We start from the raw sequence: 24,270 nt of genomic DNA, 5'->3' as shown, positions 1-24,270 counted from the left end.
AATGGTATCTGTATCCTACAAATCTCCCTCACTGATACTGAGAATTCGCAGCACTGACGTGCACACATAGGTAGAGAACCATTTGGGCAGCACCCCCTATTCCCGTTCACAACGTTCACTACTCGAGCGCATTACAACCAAATTACTTGTTTCTTAGTAAGGGGCCCTCCTTAGCCGTGCGGCAAGACGCGCGGCTACAAAGCAAGACCATGCTGAGGGTGGCTGGGTTCGATTCCCGGTGCCGGTCTAGGCAATTTTCGGATTGGAAACTGTCTCGACTTCCCTGGGCATAAAAGTATCATCGTGCTAGCCTCATGATATACGAATGCAAAAATGGTAACCTGGCTTAGAAACCTCGCAGTTAATAACTGTGGAAGTGCTTATTAACACTAAGCTGCGAGGCGGCTCTGTCCCAATGTGGGGATGTAATGCCAATAAGAAGAAGAAGACTTGTTTCTTAGTACATGGTTAGTTTCTGTCGATATCTAGCGATGTACATGAATTTTAAATTCACCACACGGTTATCTATTCCTATTATCGAAAGTTCAAATCTAGCGTAATAGTTTTCGTACAATGCTGAAATTAAAGTCGATTGTTTAGCATAACTACAAATGATCTACGGATGTATCATCCCCATGGGCGTTGTAGTTCTCTCAATTCGTGCTCTTGAAAAATCACTAGAAAAAATCAGAAGGGTTGTGTACAAGACACGTCAGCTCGACGTAAACTACGTAAAACCTCTTAGTGCAATAAGAATCGTAATATCATATGAACATTTGATTGTATACATGACACAATAGCGAATTTCAACTAAAAATTATCTTAAACTGTTTTCAGAACAAACATTTTTCTCAATCACCACCGACGACCATACAGATGTTACTTGGACCACTACCGGCGGTTTTGCTCTCTCACGCGCGCGTTTGCGGTTAAAATGTTGTCTGGTATGACTGCAAATATTGTGTAACCGAAACGCACACCAAAGGGGCGTGGCTACAGGTTTAACTTGATTGATTACAAAAAAACAGCTTTTCGGCGCGCGCGAGCCATTTCGTACGAGATTTCGCGAAAAGCAGATCACGGTCCCACCATCGGCATCGACGGAGCTCCTACCGGAAATCTTATTCTCACCGATGGGACGCTACAAAAACTTATTCGCATGGATAGCATCAATACCAGTGAAATTTCCCCTCAAGTTTATAATTTTAGTAGATAGACTGCTAGGGAAGTTCGCCAAATGTGAACGGCTAATTTCTTTGTCTATTGTTGAACGCACGTGCATTTCCTATGGGAGTTCAACAATAGGCGAAGGAATTAGCCGTTCAACATTTGGCGGTTTCCCCTACTTGTTTCAGGTTTAATTTCCATCCATTTCCATACATTTTTGCAGCGTCTTCTTCTGACGCACGCTCTTCGTTCCCACCGATGGTGATTGAAAATCCATCAAAAGAGAAAGACGCTATTAGTGTTTAAAATCTATACTAATTTCATGACGGTCTCGAATTTGGAAATTTCCGTTTTACACCCTGTATCTGATTCTTCCCCTTAGACGTAGTTTACGTCAAAAAAATATTTTAACTTAACCTTCCTCCCTAACGGTTCTGAAAGGAACCGATTTATTTCCACTTATGTGCCTCATCAACAGCACGGCGTTGATTGCCAGATTCAAAGATGCTGTTGGGAACACGGATGTAAAGATGTACTGCTATTGTCACGACCGCCACCACCACCTAACGAAAAATTTCATCCGCATCATCACTCCTAAATATCAATCAACGAGCCTTCCCGTGCGAACGAAATCGCCTGCGATTTTGAAGGAATGCATCACGCTTGAATTTTAATGCTAAAACGCATCATTCCACTCATTTGCCAAATTATCATTTTGGTTTAAAACGCATTCGAAATTAATTTGGGGGAAATGTATTGCTTATACATGAAAGAGTCTAATATTTTATGCGAGAATCGTTAATTCACTGTTTTTAACACAAGAAAACATACGATGATTCAACCCATCCATAAGTTTTAAGGTGCTGAGTTAGATGCGTTTCAACTCACGCTTGATTAGAATCGTCCATGAGTTTTGAGATTTTGAGTTTTTACCACCATAGACCAAACCACAGGCGTTATCGTTGGAACCACCCTGCTCCGTTCTCCGTGACATCCAGAATGAAAATGACGCACGCACGCGAAACACGGGTCTTTTTATACACAGGAAAAAAGAAGCAGTGGATCAAAAGGCCCGTACCTTACTGCAATCTGATGTCCGTGTTGGGGATTTATGATTTTTCGGTTTGGAAAGAAATAAAATTTTCAGTAGTTTAACGTTGATAATCAATAGTATCAATAGAATTGACAAATTGCTGGAGAGTTTCCGAATCGATTGATAAGCAAATCACAGAGAACAGACATGGATGCTCGAACAAAATTTCATTAAAAACGTGTGTAAAGATTTAAATCGCACCTCAGCGCCGCCAACGCAGGCTGCCCGACATAAAAACTCAATTTCACTAAGTGATGGCGTAGGCATACACTTCATAAACAATGTAGTGCTGCCACCTAGGAGCGAGCCTAGGAGCAATTCGGAATGAACATTAGCGCTAAAAAGTAAAACACGGCAAATTTTAACCATATTTATCAGCACACTAGCACCGCGCAACGGGGGCATAACGACATACTTTAAAATGACCAGTACAAACTTTCACACAAGCACGCGAATGAAGATGAACGTCTGTTCTCTGTGAGCAAATGTCGAAAATCCATCGAAAGATAAATACGCTGTTAGCGTTTGGAATCTATCCTAATTTCGTGACGGTCTCGAATTTGGAAATTTCCGTTTTACACCCTGTATCTGAGTCTTCCCCTTAGACGTAGTTTATGTCAAAAAAAGACAGAATCACCATCTTCGACCAGAGGTCGCATAGACTGAACACTTAATATTTAGCATGAGGCAACGGACAGGACATTTACACAACACCCAGTGGACCAATGGAGAGCTTTTCGCTTTACTTTTCCAAGACTATTCTTGGATCCCGAAGGATCGCAAGGCGGATTAAACAATCATAAACGATAACCGACTTTAATGTACTTTCGGTTATCGAGCAGTCTCCCTGACATAGAGAAACCTCGCTCGACACCGGTTGTCATGTGATGCAGCTCAATCTGTTTTCACGATTTTAATCATCTTGTGGATTTTGGCTAATTGTTTTTGGTAAAATAAAAAAAACTTGTTCTAATAGTCCTCAATTCTGTACTCTGTACACGATGTCACCACTTCGCATTTTAACAACTTCCATTTGCAAAGAAGAAGAAGAAGAAGAAGGTCATAGTTGATCAGAATCGGAAGTAATTTTCACAATACACTTAGGGCTTTTTATTGTATATTAATATATTATATATTGCTAGCAGATTTACTTTTGATTTGGTTGATTATCAGTTGGTTTCAGTAACTTAGACTAAATGATAACAAAATTCCAATCATTTAGTTCAAGTTACTGCAACTAGCGCTCTAACTCCGTTATTAGTTGAATTCTAATAATGAACCATTAGGCAAAGTTGTAGAAAAACCTTCGCACTAGAAGTCCACCATACAACATATTTTGAAATTCAGCTTCTGGAATGTGTTATTGACAAACTACTAAATGATCGAACGCAAATTACTTAATGATCGTTAACATTCTTGGGTTGATAATAACAGTAGGTACAAGTTGACTCCTGATCTGATTTATAATCAGCGATACAAAAATTGTGACTTTAGTGTCCATTTTCCTAAAAATAATTACTTTTGGATGCAAATAGTGACTTTTTAGTGACTAAACCTAAAATAGTGACCAAGTCACTAAAAAGTGACTCGCTACCCCATTTTTATCTTTATTTAGCTAAATTTTGCAAGTTCGAGCAATCCCACCTTAGGGAAGATCCATAAAGTACGTCACGCAAAAATCGGCAATTTTTAACCCACCCTCCCCCCTTCGTCACACTTTTTGTATTAAAACTCTAACATTTTTGTAAGAGTCGTCACGCTGCTCGGAACCCCCCCCCTCCCTCCTAGGAGCGTGACGTACTTTGTGGATGACCCCTTAGGGAATGTCCTCTTAGGTGCTGCGGATCCTGTCTAATTTGGCCGAATGAATCTAGAGTAGCCTTGAAACCTTAAGCCGACTCACGATTTTTTTACACCCAGCTTAGGAAATGATCACCACATATCGGCCTTCCCGATCGATGCCTATATGACCGAATTTATCCGAATTGGTGTTGGAACTGTGAACACCATTTTTTTTTAGCAAAATCATAATGTTTGGACTGTCACTTGTTAAGGTTCAAATAGGAAAATATTCACCTCTTAGATCCTCCAGATCTTGGTCAATATGACCGAATTGATTTGGAATAGCCCATAAAACTTCATTTGTTTAAGGTTGAGTTTGAGCCGTCACACCACTCGTTGATGCCCAGTTTAGAATATGTTCCTCCGGATTCTGGCCCACATGACAGGAATGATTCGGAGTTGCCTTGGAACCGTAAACATCCCATTTTCATCAATATTTAGCGAGAACATGAAGTTTGAGCAGTCACACAGCCTGTTTGGACTCAATGTCGTTAGTGGGACCTTTTATGAGGATAAGGGTCACCAACGGAATCTGGAATAACTCTGGAACCAAACTATGGTTTTATTCAGCATATAAAAAAATCTGTAGGAAATGCAAGTTTCATCGAAAGAATTGGTCAAGCATTGTGCTTTCGGTACCTGTTTAAATATTTGCAACCTCTCAAAAATAGACGATAAGTACGAGAATGTAAACGCTTGTCAAAAGACCTAAATAAGCAGACGGCATTCGCTAGCTGGGGCGGTGTCGTGTCGAACGATCACTGTAGTTTCCTCTATTGTTGGATATGTGTATTATTCGCTCATAAAAACATACAAACTATTAAAATTACATATTCATTTTAATTTTATTAGTGTTATAGTGCAAAAGGTACAATTTCAAGATACTCATCTTCCAATTTAAGTAATGATCTGAGCAACTGCCACATATTTGAACCATTATAAATAATTGCCAATTCTTTCAGTATAATAACGGGTAATGAGGTAAGAATCCATGAGGCTGTTTCTAGAAAAAAAAAACAATGATCCTTTGTTAATCATTATTTGTATCAGAGGATTATTCATTGTTCATCTTATACACAAGAACACCAAGAAATTACACGCGATTTATTCACAATTTGCTACCATACTCGCAATACGAAAATTTCATAAGCATAAGATGAAACAAAAAAACCCATTGATGTTTATTACATACTTTTGACTTATGTCGTCTTCCACCTCCGTAAACAGGTATAGGCACAATTCCTAGAGGTTGAATATAAGGTTGTATGGGGTAATATCCTAAATCGTAATGAGGGTTGTGGCCATATAGGTATCCACCGATATGTCTCACATCACGAGAAGATTTGGAATCACTATCCAAATTAGAATTTTCACATAACACTAGTCCCGATACTACTACGATTATAGTAAAGAATAATATGTTCTTCATGGTAATGGATATGATCACGCACTAGTTTGATCGAAGACAAATACAGAATTGACTTAAGCGGCCGATTTTGCGCTGAATTTTATATAATTTGTCTGGCCTTCACAAACGCTGATACTGTTGGCGTAAAGCAGAAAGTATCTATTTAGTGAACCAATCATCCTTTGGTTGTAAGTTTATTAAACGCACTATTGTAAGCCGATCATTGAAGGATGGTGAAAGCATTTGAACCGTTAGTTTAAGAAACCACACATGTCCAACATGCACGCATTTTTAAGTGCAACTATATGAAGCATCGGCTGCTGTTGTGCATCCGTTGTTGTGCTGCGAGTGCATCCAGGAATTATTTTTTTATAACTTTTGATCTAATATCAAAGAGTTAAGATTCAATGTCATTTTGTTTGAAAACGTTGTTTTCTCGGATTTGTGTGAAATTGGACTTACATCGCTTCTCAAAAAGCGTTTCATTCATGTTCATTTCCAACCTTTGATGTACGCACGTTTGCATGGATTGCGGACATCGGAACAAAGCTATATCAAACAATCAACAATGATTAAGCACGGCAATCAATGTAAGGAGGAAACGCAAAAGCAAATTGGTAAGTCTTGGAGACGATTTCATACCCGAACGGAAGTGCATAACCTGATAACGAGTGTGAAAATTCTAGTTGGTATGGCATTGTTAGTGATAGTGATAAAAAATAAAAGATAAAATAAGATTCGCATTTGTTTAATGACCTGTGTTATTTTAATTATAAATCTTCTCTTTTAACACATATCTACTCTCTGAGATCATAGTACACCGCGATAAGAAGTAGACGTCATTTTTTTCGTCTTCCGAGTTTTTTTTTTTTCATCAGTGAGTTTTAGTGAAAATTGAACAGAAACATTTAAAAAAGTGCTCTTCGGTTACAAATTCAAGGAGGCAGCTTGCTGCCAGCGCGCATCTATGCATTCAGTAAGCTTATCCACAAACACAACCGACGAAGAGCTGCTATAGGTAAGGTAAAAGTTGGCAACGTCAATTAGCGAAGTAAGGATATATAAACAAAATCGAGAAGTCGCCTTAAAATCTAAAAGCTAAACTAAATTACAATTGTTTCTATTCTAAACTAAAAATAATTATTATAAAGTTGGGAAGTTCTTATTACTACAGTGGTTTATATTAGGTAAAAATGTTGAATTCATTTGAAACTACTGAAATACTACATCAATTTACTTATAAGCTAGATTCCCAACATAAATTGTTTCGAGCCTAACCCTAATTCCCATCTAACGTAAAAAGCGCACAATCACGGTAAGGGTAAACAGTTCAATTTCATCGTAAACGACTCTAATTACAATATAATTACTAGAAATCGACAGAAAGCTACGAACGACCACATAAGGGACTAAACGTAAGTCAACTAATCTAAGAACAAACTATGAATCTTATGAAAGCACTGATTGTATGACATAAACTTATATCTATTATTACACTACATAAATGAATTATGAGTAAATTATGCTATTACAATTATGTATAACGTTACCTTTGCCAGGAAAATTATAATTCAGCCGTTGAACAACACCCAGTCTCGTGTTTCATTGCGGCAATTATAGTTACGGATTTAACCCCTTCAGTCTCGTTGGTATAAAACCAACAGGTGCTGTTTCCAATGTTTGGGTGAATTACAGTTATATCCGGTGAGCCGTTTCCTTTTACACCCTCTGTTCTATTTTCTTCAATGATGATTTGCATCCGATTGACAACTAAATAGAACTAAATACGAATAGCATTACCTTCATCTACTTTCTCTAAGTTCTACATCAATATGCTTTCGATAACATTTTCTGTGAATACTTATGATATAATAAATTATAGGAGCCGCGAGTGTTGTAACCAGATAAGCGCTCATCTTAAACAAAGAAAGTATTACCAAACAATCAGTCCCAGATTCTATTATATAGGTACACCTTCAAAACAATAAATGCCAGTTTAGAATACATAAATATGTAGCTTAAACATACCCTATAATGTCTATGATCGATAGACACTTGGTGTCTTCGGGGACTTTTGATAGTAGCTACCAGTAAAACTCTTCTTCTTCTTCTTCTTCTTCTTCAATGGCTCTGCATTCCAACTGAGGCTTGCCCTGCTTTCCAATGTGGTATTCTATTGGCTTTTCCTCAGTTATTGACTATTAATTAAAAGCTTCTCAATGCCCGCCATTTCATGAGTAGGGACACGGCGGGTATTTTCGCCTGTTCGTCATGGTCTCGGAAACCAATAAAAGAGACGCCTTTTTGTAGAACTCATACGTACCAAATCGTAAGCTCAGGAGAAACGTTCTGCTATAATGGAGTTCTAGCAAATGTACGTTGCTTTCGTTGGTTTTAGCCCCTATGACGATGGACGGAAATACCTGCCGTGTCCCTATGTGTCTTGTGTTTTAATGTACAGCAGGCTAAATATTTCCAAATATGGAAATAATAATTTCGAACGGGGCCCTCTTTAGCCTAGCGGTAAGATGCGCGGTTGTTAAGTAAGACCATGCCGAGGGTGGCTGGGTTCAATTCCTGGTGTCGGTCTAGGCAGTTTTCGGCTTGGAAATTTCCCTAGGCAAAAAAGTATCATCGTGTTAGCCTCATGATATACGAATGCAAAAATTGTAACTTGGCTTAGAAACCTCGCGGTTAATAACTGTGAGAGTGCTGAATGAACGCTAAGCAGCGAGGCGGCAATGTCCCAGTTGGAGATGGAATGCCAATAAGAAGAAGAAGAAACATTTAGAACGGTAAAGTATAGAAAATCGTATCGTACATTATATTGAAATTCATGCTTCTCACAAATTTCACTATATTTATTATATGAATTGTATGAATTCTATCTATACATACTACTTCCAAATCATACAGTTTCAGCCGACTCAGGCCTGGCCCTATTATGACTTTTTTTTTTCAAGAATTAATGATGCGCGTCGTCAATAACATTGTTTTCAATGTGAGTTAGATATGTTAACTATGCCACCGTAGTATTTTATATAAAGTGATATGACTGTTAGTATAAATACCATATAGACGAAAATTCATTGTCATATTTAGTTGTTTATTTTTTTAATTAATCATATGGTGCAACTTTTTTTTTTCGAGATGAATATCGTTTTTTAGGGAATTTAGTTCTTAAGAATTTCGTTGTATTTATCTCTGACGGTTGATTTTCTGCTGCACGCATAGGCTGGCGCCGCAAAGCTTTTTTTTATCTTTATTATTAAGGTTTTTAGCTCTAGGTTAGTTCTCCTCAGATACCGCGAAGCTGGTAGCGGTGGTCAGTCATTGCATTCGAGTGATTAAATAGTTGAGCAGGGAAGTAAACTTCGTTTGAGTCGATTACACGCTTGTTCGTTCTGGGAGGAAAAATATTGAAATACGAAGCATTCCTCAAGAAGTCGTCGTCGTCGTCGTTTTTGGATAAAAATTCACCTCACAATACATTTTTATTAATAGCTCAAACAATTCCATAATTTTTCTTTATTGTTTCTACGCGTTATGAATATTACAAAAAGGATTCACTTTGAGCGATGCATATTCTCGCGTTAAAGAAATAATATTGTAGGCGTTTTAGTCATGGAATAAATGAACATTCGCTCACTTTGAGCTTATCCTCGCGATGGATGAACAATTTGAAGTGCACGATCGAACGCGTTTGAAAGTACAGAAGGAGTTCCGCGTTATGTTGTTCTGCCTTGTATGATAGAAAAATATTAATAATTAGTACGCTATTAAACGTGTTTGAAAAAATGATCTCGAGATCTGCGTTGTTTCGTCCTGCTTTGTACGTTCATAATCACTACACGTTACACACGGCAACCGTTTACCAAAACGAACCCTGCTACAATTCCTACCCCCTATATCCAAAATCCCAGTGATTTCTCGTGGAAGTGCAGATGACTCGTCGGCTTCCATCAAAGCGAGTTTCACGTCAACATTTTCCTACCCATTCCTCAATTGACCTGCATTCGGACACGGCCGGCGTCGGTATTGCCTTTTTTTGGTTACCAGTTTTTACACATTGAGGATGATGTTAGTCCCAAATATCATCTGTTGGTTCTCTGTGTAATTACAGCTGACCTGGCAATAACGGAGGAACAACCGTGGGCGGTCAATCATGCTCATGCTCATGCTCTCTTTTAACACATATCTACTCTCTATATATAAAAATGAATTAGACCGATTCACAAGATTTTCTCACATTTTTTCTCACTAATCGATTCGAGATCAGCTATGTTTATATAAAGAGTTTGCAAATTTTTCGGAGAAAGTTATTATTATTATAGTCTTTATTAGATAGACTTGCAAGCCTCGGCTGGCTCGTCTCTTACGTCGGAGATAGTTGAAAAATCATTAAAATAGGGAAACGGTTTGGAACTTCATCTTATAGCTCCGATTTCCATCCCATCAAAAACAAAGCAATGAAAAGGAATTTGATTTATTTTCTATTTTTATGATTTTTTTAAGCAGTGAGCACGCATGTTAGCAAAAAGAAGCGACAAGATTGGTGATGTATTCCTCTGCTTTGCGATGAGATGCATATATGTTCAGTGGTATGGAAAATGGAGCAGTTTCGTTACAATGAGTTGTGATGAAAAATTGCGGCGTCGCAAAAACCTCATTAGACCGTTTCAAAACTTTTAATTTGAATTATTTCCTACTGGTCTCCGGAAGGTTAAAAGGTGGATAATAAAAAATAAATATTAAAATGAGAAAATAAAAAAAAACTCCTCGGATTTGTTAAAGAATGTTTTGAAAATCCTCAAAATTACCTTTTTTTGTCCCCTCAAAATATTATTTTTGGGCAAACAATCTCGGATTTGTTTTGGGGGGCAGTGTTCTGCTAGTATACCTATGAAAATGGATTGCTTTGTATTTATATCCGACGGATTTATACAACATTTATTCATATTAAAATTACTAGTAAAATTGAGAAAATTGTGGAATTTGATTTGAGAATTGTTTTCTGTCAAAAATAACATATTCAAAATAACTACCGCCTAGCGGTAATATGCGCCCCTATAAAGCAAGACTATGCTGAGAATGGCTGGGTTTGATTCCCGGTGCGGGTCTAGGCAATTTCCGGATTGGAAATTGTCTCGACTTCCCTGGGCATAAAAGTATTACTTTTCGCCTCATTCCGGGTAAATTCGTGCTTTGAAAGAAGAAGCATTTACTCTCCTACCTTATTTTGGGCAGATGCGTGCTATAAAAGAACAGGGTGACCACTCTTGGCACGGCAAATGCTGGGTAAAGCGTACCATTGGTACTTCGCGTACCTGAAGGAATAAAATAGACCCCATCTCGCGGTCCTTAGCCTCTTACCCAGCAACTCCTATCCCTACCTCGGTGCTGGCCGGGATACGAGCAACCTTAGGGAAGATCGGGTAACCAACCCCGGTGGGAACTATGGTCGTATGCTGACAGGGAAGGGGGGGTTTGCTCCTCTCCGGAGGTGCAAATCTTATTGAGCGTCTGTTCTCCATGTCAGGATCGGCTCACAACAGCGTCTGTTCTCCATGTTAGGGGCGGCTGATCATCGTCCGAGTGCCAGCGAGGGACTCTAAGTGAAACTGTGCACCATGGTCCACCGGAAATAAGGAGGAATGGCCCTCCGGAAATTTAGGGGTTTGATGTCAGGCTCTGCAAGCCAGCCTTTAAAAAAAACATACGCAACGAACAATCAACAAGAGAGTACGGACCGGAACCATCGGCGAAGACCACTGCAACGAAAAGGGACTAGCGATTGGAAACTCGGTTCGTGGAACTGCAAATCTCTCAACTTCATCGGGAGCACACGCATACTCGCCGATGTGCTCAAGGACCGTGGATTCGGCATCGTAGCGCTGCAGGAGGTTTGTTGGAAGGGATCAATGGTGCGAACGTTTAGAGGTAATCATACCATCTACCAGAGCTGCGGCAACACACACGAGCTGGGAACAGCTTTCATAGTGATGGGCGATATGCAAAGGCGCGTGATCGGGTGGGGGCCGATCAATGAAAGAATGTGCAGGTTGAGGATCAAAGGCCGGTTCTTCAACTTCAGCATAATCAACGTTCATAGCCCACACTCCGGAAGCACTGATGATGATAAGGACGCATTCTACGCGCAGCTGGAACGTGAGTACGACAGCTGCCCAAGCCACGACGTCAAAATCATCATAGGAGATTTGAACGCTCAGGTTGGCCAAGAGGAGGAGTTTAGACCGACTATTGGAAAGTTCAGCGCTCACCGGCTGACGAACGAAAACGGCCTACGACTAATTGATTTCGCCGCCTCCAAGAATATGGCCATTCGCAGCACCTACTTCCAACACAGCCTCCCGTATCGGTACACCTGGAGATCGCCACTGCAGACAGAATCACAAATCGACCACGTTCTGATTGATGGACGGCACTTCTCCGACATTATCGACGTCAGGACATATCGTGGCGCTAACATCGACTCTGACCACTATCTGGTGATGGTTAAACTGCGCCCAAAACTATCCGTCATCAACAATGTTCGGTACCGACGACCGCCGCGGTACGACCTAGAGCGACTGAAGCAACCTGAAGTCGCCACTGCATACGCGCAGCATCTCGAGGCAGCGTTGCCGGAAGAGGGTGAGCTCGATGGGGCCCCTCTTGAGGACTGCTGGAATACAGTCAAAGCAGCCATTAACGACGCAGCGGAGAGCAACGTCGGGTATATGGGTCGAAGTCGACGGAACGATTGGTTCGACGAAGAGTGCAGACAGATTCGGGAGGAGAAGGACGCAGCGCGGGCGGTCGCGCTGCAGCAAGGTACCCGGCAGAACGTGGAACGTTATAGACGGAAGCGGAGACAACAGACCCGCCTTTTTCAGGAGAAGAAACGCCGCCTGGAAGAAGCGGAGTGCGAGGAGATGGAACAGCTGTGCCGTTCTCAAGATACACGCAAGTTCTATCAGAAGCTCAACGCATCCCGCAAAGGCTTCGTGCCGCGAGCCGAAATGTGCCGGGATAAGGATGGGAGCATCTTGACGGACGAACGTGTGGTGATCGAAAGGTGGAAGCAGCACTACGAGGAACATCTGAATGGCGCTGAGAGTACAGGCAATGAAAGTCAAGGCAGCGGAGGAGATGACTACGTCAGTTCAGCGGACGATGGAAGCCAACCAGCCCCCACCTTGAGGGAAGTTAAGGATGCCATTCAACAGCTAAAGACCAATAAAGCAGCTGGTAAGGATGGTATCGGAGCTGAGCTCATCAAGATGGGCCCGGAAAAGCTGGCCACTTGCCTGCACAAACTGATAGTCAGAATCTGGGAAAACGAACAGCTACCGGAGGAGTGGAAGGAAGGGGTTATATGCCCCATCTACAAGAAAGGCGACAAACTGGAGTGTGAGAACTTTCGAGCGATCACCATCCTTAATGCCGCCTACAAAGTGATATCCCAGATCATCTTCCGTCGTCTGTCACCATTAGTGAACGAGTTCGTGGGAAGTTATCAAGCCGGCTTCGTTGACGGCCGCTCGACAACGGACCAGATCTTTACTGTACGGCAAATCCTTCAAAAATGCCGTGAATACCAGGTCCCAACGCACCATCTGTTTGTTGATTTCAAGGCGGCATACGACAGTATAGACCGCGTAGAGCTATGGAAAATTATGGACGAGAACAGCTTCCCTGGAAAGCTCACCAGACTGATCAAAGCAACGGTGGATGGTGTGCAAAACTGTGTGAAGATCTCGGGCGAACACTCCAGTTCGTTCAAATCGCGCCTGGCACTAAGACAAGGTGATGGACTTTCGTGCCTGTTGTTCAACATTGCGCTAGAAGGTGTCATGCGGAGAGCCGGGTGTAACAGCCGGGGTACGATTTTCAACAGATCCAGTCAATTTATTTGCTTCGCGGATGACATGGACATTGTCGGCCGAACATTTGCAAAGGTGGCAGAACTGTACACCCGCCTGAAACGTGAAGCAACAAGAGTTGGACTGGTGGTGAATGCGTCAAAGACAAAGTACATGCTTGTGGGTGGAACCGAGCGCGACAGGGTCCGCCTGGGAAGCAGTGTTACGATAGACAGGGGATACCTTCGAAGTGGTCGAGGAATTCGTCTACCTCGGATCCTTGCTAACGGCTGACAACAACGTTAGTCGTGAAATACGAAGGCGCATCATCTGTGGAAGTCGGGCCTACTACGGGCTTCAGAAGAAACTGCGGTCGAAAAAGATTCGCCACCGCACCAAATGTGTCATGTACAAGACGTTAATAAGACCGGTAGTCCTCTACGGACATGAAACATGGACAATGCTCGAGGAGGACTTGCAAGCACTCGGAGTATTCGAGAGACGGGTGCTTAGGACCATCTTTGGCGGTGTACAAGAAGACGGTGTGTGGCGGCGAAGAATGAACCATGAGCTCGCCCAGCTCTACGGCGAACCCAGTATCCAGAAGGTAGCTAAAGCCGGAAGGGTACGATGGGCAGGGCATGTTGCAAGAATGCCGGACAGCAACCCTGCAAAGATGGTGTTCGCTTCCGATCCGGCAGGTACGAGACGACGTGGAGCGCAGCGAGCGAGATGGGCAGACCAGGTGCAGAACGACTTGGCGAGCGTGGGGCGTATTCGAGGATGGAGAGATGCGGCCTCGAACCGTGTATTGTGGCGTCAAATTGTTGATTCAGTGTTATCTGTATAGATGTAGACTAAATAAATGAAATGAATGACCACTCTTGTCGACAAAATAAATTCCCGGGTTTTTCCCGGTTTTCCCGGTAGGTTTTTCAAAATTTTCCCGGAAATTTAAAAAGTACCTGATAATGTTTTGAGCACTTAAGTCCATATTATGTAAAAAATGTATGTATTTTATTTGAAAGAAGAGAATAGTTTCTTGGTATATACAATGTTCAACATCATTTAAAAATATCAATTAAGTTATTTTATAATAAGCATTGCGTTCTAACATTCTAACAGACTGCTGCAAAAGACTTTAAGTTCTAACTGCTGCTTCGTCCAAAAAGCTTTTGAGATATTGATTGTAGTCTAGAACCTATGTGGCCATGCTCCATGAAAATAATGAAAAGCGCACATATATGGAAAAAATATAAAAAATATTTCAACATGGTTTATTGATGAGTCATTTATCCATTTTTATCTAAATAATGTTCATATGTATAATGGTTTCTCTACCTTCTCGCATTGATAGTCAAACAGTACCAACAGCCTGTTCGCTCTAACAGTCTTTTACTGTAAAAAGCAAGCTAGGAATTCATTTTCAGTAAACCTTGAGCTTCTTGAGCTTGATTGACTGCCCATAGTTACTACTCCATTATGACCAGATCAGCTGTTCTTGCACAGAGAACAACAGATGTTTTGTTTGGGACTAGCACTCATCTTCAATTAAGAAGTACCGGTGATCTCATTTGTTAGTTCAAACTCGGGTGCCAGTTTCGGGTGCCGTCAGAATGCAAGTCAATGTAGGGAAGGGAAGGAGTTGATGATGCATTCACTCGCCCACTGCAAGCCGAATATACCTCTGCACTTGCCCCTAGTTCAAGCGGAATTTTATAGATTTTTTTGGGTGAGGTTGACAGGCAGAGCTTCGTCTTGGTTCAGCAGTTGCCAGCGTGGTAGGAGAAAGCAATTGATGGAATTTTAATTGGATATAGGAAACTAGCTTCCCGTTTATTTTCAATTCTAGCAGATACTGCTAGAATAGTCAATTTGAAGGTGTAGGATAGAAATGGAAACGGTGGTATTGAAGTCCATTTTCTGTTCTCGCGGTCGCTAGAATATGAGAAATATATAAAGAAACAATACAAAGTAGTAGGAATGAGACGAGCCTTTGATTGAACCCACGACCTCCTGCATATGAGGCAGAAGCGATAGCCATATGACTACCAAGCTCGTCGAAACTTTATTTTTAGTAAAACTATCATCTAAACCCAGCAAGATTAATCCACCTTAGCGTGTTGGTGGTGCCTTTCTGGTGCCACATAATTTAAAAAAAGGCATCAGAAAGGCAAAAATATCAATTTAGGAGTATAAATTCCACTATTTCCATCAATTCACATCTATTTGCGTGCATTTGAATGCATTGCAGCAATTTATGGATACAAAATTCGATGTTTCTAAATTTATTTCCCAAGGGGAACCCTTAGCAAAAAAAAAACAATGATTTTCAATATCTCCGGAAGGGAAAAACTGAGCCGCTTTCCTCATCGAATGCAACTTGTTGAGAGCAAATCGGATAACGCTTAATACCAAAAAGTGTGTCTCACATTTTTGTGCACACACAAACATACATACAAAAATACCAAGAATGTATCATTTGGTCTGTAAACAGTTGATATGAAAAAAAAAAAAGAAGTTTTATGCCAACGGGAGAAGGAGTGAAATTCATTCTTATCTCCATTCCCGCCAGCTTTTCCTTTCAGTAAAAGATAAAAGATACATACATACATACATACATACAGACTTACCTCAATTCGTTAAGCTGATTCGATTGGTATATAACACTATGGGCCTCTGAGCTTTCAATCAAAATTGGTTTTGGACCGGTCCAATAGCCCTTCCATATACTTAGTATTATAATACGAGAAATTATAATATGTATGAGAAAGACAAAAAGGGTCCTCTACTGTTCTGTACTCGATACTGTCGAAAGATCTTATATTTTTGCAGTACCTTTGGCACATCTTTCTTAGGCGTACCTTCTTAGCTGAACTGTCTTTTTTCTAATTTTAAATAGATTATGAAATAAAGATAGGAAGATAGATAGGTTAAACAGTTTATTGTGTCAAAAATGAATCAAATTGCGGTATTAAACGACAAGCGACAGTAAACTGGTACCTGAAAAGGTGCGTAAATTACAGGAAGCTCCCAGGAATTTCCAAAAAATCGCATGGACATCACAAAAATTTCTGAAATTATGAAAGCAGTCTGTACACTTAGTTTTAATTTTAGTTCCTACGACTTTCTGAAATTCAGCTACAAATTCAAGTGTATCAACGTTATTAGCATATCTGCTATTTTAAACATAAATAATTAAAGAAGTAACATATACATTTGGAATATAAATTTAATACAAATTTGGAGAAATTCCCGGTAGATTAATCAAATTCCCGGGTTTTTCCCGGCTTTTTCACGGTGATTACAAATTCCCGTGTTTTTCCCGGTTTTCCCGGATTCCCGGGTGAGTGGCCACCCTGAAAGAAGTAAGCATTATTCGCATTATTCCGGGCAAAAATGTGTCATTTACTTTTCTACATTAGTCCGAGCAAATGCGTGCTTTAATGATGTCATTCACTGTCCCACCTTATTTCGGTCAAATACGTGGTTCAAAAGAAGTAGGCATTCACTCTCTCGCATAATTATCGGCAAGCGCGCTTTACAAGGAGGTGACACTTACTCTACCATATTATTCCGGGCAAGTGCATACTTTGAAAAAAGAAGTAATATACTCTCTCGCCTTGTCCCGGGCAAGTGCGTGTATTATTGTATTTAGCGTATTAACATTATTAGTTGCTGAAAATATATCAGGTCCATAGGCAGGACATGTATTAAAGAAAAAGAAGTAATTGATCATACTGAAAGTCTCATCACGTTATTGCAAATTTCTCGTGAAGGTCGTGATGCCAGTATGGTGACGCTTCGATTCCATTTTTCCTTCGTTCTTGAAAAATGTAGCTTCTACACCAAGAATGTAACAATACAAGTTTGTTCGTGTTTTGTGTTATACGCAGGACGATCGCGCGGTTATCAAAATGTCCGGTTCTGCTGTGCGGGTGAGTAAATTAATTAGAAAGTCAAAACCATCACGCCAGTCAAACCATCACAAGTGCAGGTTTGCTTCTTGTTTGGTTTGGACGCAGAATGATCGCGCGATTATCTAAATGTCCGGTTCTGCGACGCGGGTGAGTAAATTAATAAGAATTAGTAAGTTTGGTCATGTTCTGTATTGGGCGCAGAACGATCGTGCGGGAGTGCATGATTGCACGCGTTCGAGTTAGGACACTGAAAAATCATGGAATCCGGGGTTGTGATATGTGCGGTCGGTGAATAAATATAGAGTTTCGGAGACGAGCCAGCCTAGGACTGAAAGTCTCCTTAAGAAAGACACACAAAAAAAATAAAGAGTGCGCGTTCGTGATTTCAAGAAGTAGGCAGAACGATCACGCGATCATCCGATATAAATTTAATGTAAATGAATCAATTAGTGCGTGTTTATGTTTCGAGAAGTGCGCAGAACGATCGCGCGATCATTCGGAATAATTTATTCTGCTTTGTGCGGCCGTGAAATTAATTAACTGATGCGCGTATGGTCGTATCATAGGTTCCACGCCTCGGTGCGCCGGTTTGATAAGTAGAAACATGAGTAGAGTATTTTCAATGCGCGTATTTAAATCCCATCCTATAGATCGCATCGCTAATCGCAGTATATCAAAGTATATAAAGATCGCAGTATATCAAAGCAAACGAGAGTCAGAGATGCGTATTTTTTGTTAGTTGTATTAAAATAACATTACGCATTTAAGGGCTAGAAATGATTTCGCTCCAAAAAGCGTCAAAACGCAATCCAAGCGTATATTTACATATAGATTTATTAGCCATTGTTTTAAGCGAAAAAAGTTAATTCAATGGATTCAACAATGTAGAACGCGTAAAAATCATGCAATGATGCAAATCGCCATTCGAATCATGAGCTGGGCTATGATTCTGATGGGACTTGACTAACGGATGATTTGAATCTCCGATGAGAATTCAGAATTTGAGATTTTACCAACACTGCCAGTTGGACATATTATGGGATGAAATAATATAAAAATGAAATGGTCTGTGTTCGTATCCGCATAACTCTAAGATTGTTGAAAAGATTTTCTTCATTCCTTCAGTTGAAACGTTCGTTATATGTCGTTTCCCTGGGTGACCACTAAACTTCCATTTTAAAATTCCCGCATATTACCCGACTTTGCCCGATACAGTCCCTTCCCGATTTTGGCAACACGACCGGATTTTAATGTTGCCAAAATGGGGATGTTGCCAAAAACGGGAAAAAATTTCATACAAAATTTCATTTTTTTTGTTTGCATGATTGAAGCTAAATACTTAGAAGATGTACTACAAAGTATGTGGAGTGTGTTTAAATAATGCACGTGCATCATAATTGACATTTTTGCGATATTATTCATAACTCGGAGATTGTAGTTCAAACAAAATTGAAACAAACTCAAGAATGGTAATCAAACGATAATGTGATTAACCAATTTCATAATACAAATTTAATAATAAATAATATTTTAAATTAACAATAGCGTGGGCCACGTCCTTACAAACATTTGTGGTGATATAAAAACGTTTCTATTGTAGTCAATTGAAGTGCTGACTTCAATCTGACATCCCATATATACATTTTGGTCCACCAAAAATGCTTGTTGTTATCAAAATTCACTATATTCGACGGATACAAGATGACTAAATGTGCTATAAATTTCGAATTCTTATATAATGGATTTTGATGGAGGCAAACTTTCTTGTGGTCGTAAAAGAGTAAAATTCTGTGCACAATTTTCGCTGACATTATGGGAAAAATGAACGCCAGGAATAAGACGTTCCAGTGTTTTAGAGAATGGTAACGGAAATCTGCATTCTGCATATTGGTCAAGCGTATCCAATGTAGTGTGAAAAAGGTTAACTACACTCGACTCACTAAAACCAAGTTCCTTTGCACTAGTCGGTCTCCTAGCACTTAACCCTGGAATATTTCAGGCGGCCATGATTGATCCATGAGCACAATGTGCACCTCGCGCTATGAGTGACAGTGTGGCCAAGTGGAAGCATGAAGACCATTTGCGGCATGCCACCTCTGACACTCGACAGCAGTCAACCTACGGACAAACTGGAGCTCGCTGCAGGTCATCGCACTCCAGTTCTCCATGCACTACTTTCATTATTATAACTTTGAAAAGATGGAAGAATCCTACATCAGACTGAAGAGGGAAGCAAAGCAGATCGGCCTAGTCATTAACACTTTGAAGACAAAGTAGGCTCAAGAGAAGACAACGGTCATCATGGCGACAAAATCAAGGTGGTTGAAGAACGATAACGATAAAGATACCGATACCAGTAGACAAATTCGGAGGCGCAACGTGTTAGGAAAGCGTACGTACTTTGGACTCCAACATACACTCTTCTTTCAAAGGTGATAAGATAGTCGAGAGAAAATATAAACGCCTCCCATTCAGTGTGCTAGAGTGCCAGACTGATAGAAGTCTTCATTTTTTGAATGCTTGATTGGCTTCTTCTTCAGCGCACGGTTAATCATCGAACGTCCAATTTCAAAGATCTTAGGAAGCTCTGCCCCGCGGCAGAGCATCAAGTTGGCTTAGATTAGCCCGATTTTTTCTCATGACCTGATTTTTTTGAATGCCTGCTCGAGAGCCTTACGGTTACATGTTACCAAACTCTTACCATTACTGTTGAACTGTTGGCAAACATACTGGAATCAATAGGCTCGTTATGTAATTGACACATCAGGAAACTGGAAATGCCAACAGTATTGTGATATTAATCGCTAGACAAATTTGCGTCAATTTTAAGCAAAAAGACTTTTTGGAATAAAATTATTGCTTTTTATCTATACAGCAATGTAGCTTAAAGACGGATAAAATGATAAAATGACAGTTTGTCGGCTGATACCAGAAAAGAGGCACATAATGAGCAAAACGACTTGAAGCTATGGAGATCGAAGCAAGTCGTGACGAAGTGAAGGCGATTTTTTTGTTTCTGTTAGAATTTTTTTCAATCGTTGAAATTCCAGTTTCGGCTGATTTACAACTTTTTGATATCCTGGATAAATCACAAAGAAACGTCACTAAACCCCACAGGAACGATCTAGAAGAAGAAGGAAGACCAAATTGCATTTACAGGATGCAGAAGCAAATCTACACGGGTAACTGTGTGTCGTCGAACGCCGACATTAACTCCCGCAAAATCAAAAGCGCTGTTCGTCTGCTGCTGCTGAGACTAAAATGACGTCTGACGTCGGGCAAGTTTATGATGATGTCCAGGAATGCGAGTGGGAACATGGGTAGTAAGACAGTCTTGGTAGTGAGAAGTAAGTACCGAGCAAAAAGGTGAGTACAATTTCACTCCACTTCACTAAATTTTTGTAGAGATGCGTCAATACGCCCTTTTCAACATCTTTTCCGTGGGCAACTACGTACGCCGTAAAATACTGGGTTTGCGACAGGGTGTAACAATTTTAATAGGGATGGTGCATTTGATTGCCAATCCTAATAGCGTTTGCAAAAGGCTTATCAGTTGTAGTGGTTCAGTATCATTTACACAATGCTGTTTATTACAATTCTTTTGTGTACTATGGATGTTGTGATCTTGTTACAACTCTCCTCTACTGAATGAATTTTAAGTATAGTATCGCTAAACAATTAAAAAACTTCATCCTAAACAATTAATATAAGATTTGGAGGTGATTACAGTCGCTAAAATAATCTTTCCGAAGCCGAAAAACACACGTCCTCCAGACACCACATCTGCTTAAATCTGTAATCTTGTAGGAGCATGTTCTTCGGAAACCAATAAGGTTATCCGCTACATCTTTTTGTTGTTGATCATAATATCGACCTAATTGGCTCAAAACATATGTTATATTATTGCGTTCCCAGTGCAGCTAACGATATTTTTTTAAGAAATAGATACAGCCAATATTTGTCATAGAAAACGAACTAGTTAACCAAGAGGTGCATTGAAACAATATTATTCATCATTATGAAAATCATATAAGATAATGAATAAATTTTATTTTATGCATAACTTTACTTATATTATTCGATGCGGGCTCTCAATTGGAAAAAAATAAATAAGGGGAGAAGGGGCATTTAATATATTTTCTTTTCTTTCTCGTTTCAGAGAGCGAACAATGGCGCTTAAACCTAGGCTATTTAGCCAGGGCAAGTTTAATAGCTTTGTCCCATCCCAGGAAAGCCATCAATGGAGTGATATAATTTTCTTAGCATGGTCACTCCCAACGTATGTTCAAACTTATTATATCATTTGCTTATGATGATATTCCTAAACTATATCCTCTACCAACCATCCAACTCCTTGACATCTATGAGGGCGTCGGTGAGTCGCTGGCCTCTCGCTAAGTAGATGTCATATCATCATTTCCTCCCTTTCCCTAGTAACGGAGAAGATGGGCGTGGCCAGCAATGGTAGCTTTCATGCTTTATCCTTTTGGACCTCTAATTGGGTTGCTATTAAATCCCAAATAGTAATCCATAAGCAATTGGAGTAAGAAAGTTAAAGAATATACATGACAGCTATCAGTATGCAATCTACGAAATACTCCGTTACAACGCAACGCAACGCAACCAGAAAAGAGGCACATAATGAGCAAAACGACTTGAAGCTATATAACGCATTTAGAAAATCGAATGTGCTAATCACTAGCAATTAAACCTACTGGGGCTTGCTTGCTCCTGAATCACCCATGCAGTATCGGTTGCATTGTGATGTAAACAGCGGGCTTCGCTTAATAGGTGTTGTACTATGTACAACGGTGTAAGTTAGCTTGTCGACGACAAAATCAGTGAGAATGCCAAAAAATTCGACATTCTACGGTGGGCTGGTGAGATTAGGGTAGTGTGAATAGAGACATGGAAAACGTGAATAAAAAGAGCAGAAAAGTTTCAATAGATATTGTTTGCAATGAGCGGTGATACGAGTGGTGGTTCATTATTTCAGTGAAGGTGCTCACTATTCGTACAGAGCCCATAATACGCATATAAACCTTAATGGCATTCATTTTTGGCTTTGTTTATCCCATTACATATTAATAAAAAGGTTTTAGCTCTAAAAAGCAATAAAAAAAATCGAGGTTGTTGCCAAAATCGGGTAGAAAATGTTGCCAAAAACGGATGTTGCCAAAATCGGGGGTAGACAAAAACGGGTGTTGCCAAAATCGGGATGGGACTGTATTTTTGAAAAATTCCCGATGCAATTTTGAAGATTTCAAATTTGTATTCTAATCTAAAAAAATCCTGATTGATTATATTTTATTCAAAAAGTGCTTTTAATTTTCGTTTCCTGACATAAATTTATTTAGTTTTTTTTGTCTCAGTCAATTCTTTGGCTAATTTAGGCTCAATTTTTAAGGCCTCTAACAATGTATTTTAGAAATCGATAGTTCTAAATCTACATTTGAAAAGTGTGTAACAGCCAAAATTTATCATTTCCAATTCTTTGTCTATATGCAAACGAGGAACCGGGAAGAATAAATATGACTGTTACGCTCTTCTCAAATGTTGGTCTAGAGTAAACCTTAAAATAAAGTGAGGAAGCCGTTGAGCTTGAGCTTGATTGACTGTCCGTAGTTGTTACTCCGTTATGACCAGATCAGCTGTTTTTGCACAGAGAACAAACAGATGTTTGCTTGGTACTAGCACTCCTAGTACAAGTACTGGTGATCTCATTTGTTAGGTCATACTGGCGCCTGCCACGTCAGGGGAGGGGAAGAAATGATGATGTACTCACTCGCCCACTGCAAGCCGAATATACCTCTGCACTTGTCACGAGTTCATACGGGATTTATTGGAATTTTTGGGTTAGGTTCGAGAGGCAGAGGTTTGTCTTGGTTAACAAGCTGCCAATTTTATAGATAGAAGAAAGCAACTGATGGAATTTCTAATTAGATGTAGGAAACGAGCTTTTTTTAGTTCATTTCCAATTCTAGCAGCTACTGTTAGAATAGTCAAGTTGAAGGTATAGGATATAAATGGAAACGGAATGGAAGCCCATTTCCAGTTCTAGCGATTGCTAGAACATGAGAAATATAGAGAAAGATACAAAGTAGGATAATCGAACGGACCTGGAATTGAACCCACGACCTCCTGCGTATGAGGCAGAAGCAGTAGCCATATGACTACCGAGTCCGTTTAAAATAAAGCGAAGAAGCCGTTGAGAGAATAAACATTTTTGCGTCTGCCAATATTTTTTCATCCATCTTCTTCCAGCCCTAGGCTGGCTCATCTCTTCTGCTGCAAACCACTTTAATAAAAATAATAATAATTATAACCTTCATGTTCTTCATTGCTTGTTACCCATCTCTATTTTTTTCCTCAATCTATTTTCAGTTTTTGAGACTTATTTTACTTTGACCATTGATGTATTATTGATTTGATTATTTCTACTATTGCTACCTACACATCCTGATCTTATTATGGCATCATACTCCAGTCCTTCCTTCATCCTCTTGCTGGTTTATGATCAAACATCTAAATCATTAATCTAAAGCACTTCTTCTGTACAGCATTACCATGTGTTAAAATTAAGATGGTAACAACGAATGACCAGAGATTGTTGAGAAGTGTGCCTTGAATTGGCCATAATTGGAAATACTCGACCAATGTCGACAAGTCTCCAGACAAAACTCGAGTCGCTTTCAAGAGAATATCGATAAAGCATCTTCAGGAATCCGCAAGCTGCAACGAAATGCTAATTAGCTTTTTCTCGGACTCTTGGAGATATCTATGGTCTCAGAAACCTGCCGAAGCGTAGGTGGCATGTTGCTTTCCATCATCACTACCGAGGGCTCTAGACTCGACATTAGAGAATTCGACAAAGTCGAATAGTTCCTCAAATAGTTTTAAACGTTACGTGGAAAAACATATGCTTTTAAAATAGTAAATAATGTTTTTTCATGTTATACACTACATAGCCGTTCG

General features: G+C 40.0%; 1 protein-coding gene and 1 long non-coding RNA gene across 13 annotated transcripts in view; one reads left to right on the top strand and one right to left on the bottom strand.

Moving 5' to 3' along the window:
- LOC134205195 (spastin) overlaps positions 1-24,270 on the bottom strand; it is a 67,567-nt gene that overhangs the window by 17,529 nt on the left and 25,768 nt on the right. The window lies entirely within an intron of this gene.
- On the top strand, positions 6,491-6,925 carry LOC134205199 (uncharacterized). The gene is made up of 3 exons (XR_009978077.1): positions 6,491-6,697; positions 6,755-6,825; positions 6,884-6,925. It is a non-coding gene; the product is annotated as an uncharacterized LOC134205199 (long non-coding RNA).

This window comes from Armigeres subalbatus, chromosome 1 (genome assembly GCF_024139115.2).
Source record: "Armigeres subalbatus isolate Guangzhou_Male chromosome 1, GZ_Asu_2, whole genome shotgun sequence".
Classification (NCBI taxonomy): domain Eukaryota; kingdom Metazoa; phylum Arthropoda; class Insecta; order Diptera; family Culicidae; genus Armigeres; species Armigeres subalbatus.
This window is presented reverse-complemented; position numbering and strand designations above follow the sequence as displayed.